The sequence below is a fragment of the Colobus angolensis genome, unplaced genomic scaffold (genome assembly GCF_000951035.1).
Source record: "Colobus angolensis palliatus isolate OR3802 unplaced genomic scaffold, Cang.pa_1.0 Scaffold402, whole genome shotgun sequence".
In the NCBI taxonomy this organism is placed as follows: domain Eukaryota; kingdom Metazoa; phylum Chordata; class Mammalia; order Primates; family Cercopithecidae; genus Colobus; species Colobus angolensis.
The window spans coordinates 241,565-246,085 of record NW_012117400.1 but is presented as its reverse complement, the minus strand read 5'-3'; positions in this window follow the sequence as shown (position 1 = coordinate 246,085).

The following is a 4,521-nucleotide window of genomic DNA, read 5'->3' as shown; positions in this document are numbered from 1 at the left end:
GCTCACTGCAAGCTCCGCCTCCTGGGTTTACGCCATTCTCCTGCCTCAGCCTCCCGAGTAGCTGGGACTACAGGCGCCCGCCACCTCGTCCGGCTAGTTTTTTGTATTTTTTTAGTAGAGACGGGGTGTCACCGTGTTAGCCAGGATGGTCTCGATCTCCTGACGTTGTGATCCGCCCGTCTCAGCCTCCCAAAGTGCTGGGATTACAGGCTTGAGCCACCGCGCCCGGCTGAGGAAGGCATTCTTAACAGACAAGCCATGCTTGCTTGTATTCAGGTGCAAAATGTCGGATTTGGTGAGACAACAGGACACAGCGCACTGTGGCAACAAATAGAGCAACAAATTCCATGATTAAAATGTGCAATTTCTAAACACACGAAAGAGCCCCCAAAGCCTCACGTCAGTCCCCTAGAAGGTTCTGGGCAGAAACAGTAGGGCAGATCTAAGTAATGAGCACAGGAGCCATGATCGCCCAGCGAGGGGAGTGAGCCCTGTTCCCAGCTTGGCCTGGCTGTGGCTTCTGAGTACACAAGTGTGTTTCTTAGCTGTTACGAGACTGGTAATGAATACTCCCTGGAAGACGCCATGGACCCTGGCCTCGGGCCAGCCCCCTTGCCCTTGAGTCCTCCTAACACCTTGCTGCTCTGCTTACTTCCCATGGAGAAGCTACCCAGCAGGGACTCGGGAACCATGTGTCCCCAAACCTGGCTTGAATCCCCAAATCTGTTTGACTGTGGGGCCTTGGGTAGCTGTAGAAGGGGATGATGGAGCTGATGACAGGGACAGTATGTATCCCACACGGCTGTGGTCAGGATGTTAGTGCCATCATTTTGGAACGCCCATGCAGGCCTGCCCTGCATACCTGGCAGCTTCCTACTCCCCAGCGCACCCTTGGCTGGCCAGCCCCATTGGCCCCGCCGCACGCTCCTTCCCGGCCTCACTGGGGTTATGTTGGGGTTGGCAGCAACCAACCCACCTGCCCATTCCCAGGCCAGCCAACCCTCTGCAACCCGGGCTGCTCCCCTGTCCCTGTCGTCCCACCGCCCTCCCTGGACACCAGCTACCCACTATCGGACACCACCTCGCGCCAGCCCCGCACACCCTCCCACCCCGTCGGCTTCAGGTGCTACCTGGAGGGCGTGGCTCCTACTCATGGGGCAAATGGCGGCGGAGGGAACGGAGGTGCAGGTGCGGCGTGGGCGGAGGCGTGCAGCCCGGGCCCTTCTGGACACCAATGCAGGGAGGAAAGTCCTGGAGAGCCAGGCACTCGCCTTCACCCTCGAGCCCGGCCTCCCCCGGGCAGCCAAGAGAGGTTCTACCGCTTCACGAGGCCTCCTCACCCTGCCAGGCCGAGGTTGGGGTTAGAGAAGCTGAGTCGTTAGATTTGGGAGAGCTAGAATGATCCGACGTGTCATTCCGTACTTGGGTGAGGAAGCCGAGCACACAGAGTTACCGCTCAGGGCAGGACCTGGGCCGCACCTGGTATCAGGGCCCATCTGAGACATTCCCTCCCTCCCTAAGTGTGTACCTGACACTAGTTCTGGGTCTAACAACAACGGTCTAGTTGTAGAGGGTCTCCTGGATGATACAAGTGACTGTCCCCTGGCAAGGCTCCTCCCCAGGTAAACTTGCGACAGAGTTCTCCAACAAAGAAACATTAGTCCCCCAGACACAGGAGGTCGAACCACCTCCACTACCAAGGGAGGTGCAGAGGGACTGGGGACTTCTCGAGTCTCAGCTTCAACCAAGGCCAACCAGATGGCCCAATTCCGGGTTTCAGGGTCCCATTCTTCCCAAATCACTGCCCACGATTCACGTGTGAAATGTAGTGAGGCTGGGAATTCATCACTTTGGGAATCTGTAACTGGCACAATCAAATGTGATTGTCAGAACTGTCAGCCCTGCAGGTACAAGGAGTAAGGGAATTTTGAGGCCTTTCCTGGAAGCACCCTGGTTCTCTCACTGTGGCTTGAGCTGAGAGTTAGAGAGCCTGAGCCCATCGTGTCTTCATAGTACATAGTCAGGGCCACTAAGGATCATCCCATACCACAGCCCTCATAGCCATCCGCGACCACCATGACAGTCAGGTGCAGCAAGGACTTGAGCTCCCTGGTACTTACTTCAGTTGGCCCATCATCCCAAGCAACCGAAGTGACAGCTCGATTAACTGTGAAGCCACTGCAGGGCATGGATGGCTCGTGCCCCACTTCCCACTGGGAAAATGCTCAACCCTGCACTCCAACCCAAAGGCAGGACCAGACCAATCCCCAAACTCTGTGTACATAGGCCTTTTCTTCTAGAACCTCACCCAGGGCCAGTTGTGGGTTAGTCAGGAACCAGTTAGGAGACAAAAATACATACCTAGTTATCTCAAGAAAGGGAATTGAAAGCATGTTTACTTGGAGTTTGAGGGCTGAAAGTGCAAAAGGGACACTGAAGTAATAGAGTTGGTGAAGGAAGAAGCTACAACCCCCAGAGCAGGGGTTGGGGGGGCAAAAATAAAGACGTTGGGGTGACCAGGAGTCTAGTAGTGAGCCTGGGAGCATGGAAGGCCTAGGGCTCCGGACTCCAAGGAGGGGCTGCTGCAGTGCATCACAGAAGTGGGAAGCCACATCATCTGCTAAGAACGGGGCAAGAGGAAGTGTCTTTGGTATCATCTTCCAGGTCACTCATTCTGTCTTCAGGGGCATCGATTTGCTGTTGAGTTCATCAGATGAGATTTTTATTTCAATGACCAGGCTTGTGTATGTGCTGCTTTTCAAATCTCCCTGGACTTCTAAACTAACTTTTCTCTTTTGTATCCCTTTCTTTCTACCCTTAGGGGGTTGTGTCAGAGAGACTATTAGAGATCTGAGGAGTCAGTAGCTTGACATCACAATAATGCAAACATGTATGAGAACTGCTCTGTGATCTGCTGAGAATTCTAAGCTGGTCAGTCTGTGCTTGCAGAGTTCACCTGATTAGGCCAGAGAGGAGAACAGTGGTTCTCATTTTACCCTCCTCTGTTTTTCGTGTGATGACCCGAGGCTTGTGAGATACTGAGCCAGACTTACCTCCGACTCCTTCCTTCCACATGCACCACAATCCACATACCACATACCAAGGGGAATCTCAGAGGGCAGGAGCAGGAGTGAGTGCAGCAAATCCGAGAAAGGGCTCAGGCTCTGGAGCCCAACTTCATGAGTCACATTTCCCTCCTGTTCTTGTCTGAAAATGGGGGTAACACTGGCACCGACATCCTAGGGCTGCTGTGAGGAGGGAGTGGATGCTCCCAGCCATTGCTGACAATGATGTGATTGGGGCTCTTTGATGATTCCACCCCAGAACCGTGACAGGTCCAGCCTGACAGGTCCAGCCTTGCTCTTTGACCTGGCCACTGATTCTCCATGACGGTGGCCAGTGCTGTCATTGTGAGGCTGTGGGCCCCACTTCAGCTTTACCTCCAAAAGTCCTGTGGCAGAATCCTGGGGTGATGTGTCCCCTCTAGGGAAGGTAAGTTGTCTCTGCCAGGATCCCAGCAGTATGACCGCACTAGGGAGGTGAGGTGATCTATCACCCGGGGCTCACAGAGACCTGAGCCCTTTCCCCGCGCCTATGGGCAAGCAGGCCATGCTAGAGGGTGCTCAAGGCACCTGCTAGGAGGCGGGCAGATTCCTCCTCGCCTGCTCACACAGACCCAGGCTGACGTGGACCTGCTATCCCTGAGCTCCCTGTGCTGAGGGAGGGCTCACGCCATCTTTCCTTTATCCCGGAGGTAACCCTGCAAAAACACTGGATTGAGCTGAGGGGCTCCGTTCGGCACACTCACCTCCTGAAGGCACAAAGACTCCTGTCCCGAGAGTCCATCAAGACCAAGCACAGCAAGCTGCCACTGCATGGGCCCAGCCTCAGGTCCTGCTTAGGCCTGTTTTTTCTTTCTTTGTTTGCTTGTTTGTTATTTTTTTCTCTGTATTTAGAGACGGGGACTCACCTTGTTGCCCAGGCTGGTCTCCAGCGATCCTTCCGCCTCGGCCTCGCAAAATACTGGGATTACAGGTATGACCCACTGAGCCCCGACCCCTCTGTGTTTTCATTTGCCCTTTGTTTCTACCCAGGGACCGCCCTCACTCACCTGTGGCTCAGGTATGCTTGAAATGACACAACTACAAGTTGTATCATTGCTCCTTTCCTTGTCTTCTCCCAAATTCCACTACGGATGCATGGAGGACAGGCAACGGGGTCTCACAGGTGCGACGCTCATGACAGCCTAGTCAGCACTGGCTCATGTAACCTAGACCACAGGCCATAGCCGGACAGGGCTGGTGGGGTGACCTGCCCAGCTGGGGTCAATCAGGAATTTGTAACAGGCACTCAGAAATCCCACCTACAGTTGGGCGAGGCGGCTCACGCCTGTAATCCCAAGACTTTGGGGAGGCCAAGGTGGGCAGATCACGAGGTCAGGAGTTGGAGACCAGCCTGGCCAACGTGGTGAAACCCCATCTCTACTAAAAATACAAAAAATTAGCTGGGCATGGTGGCGCA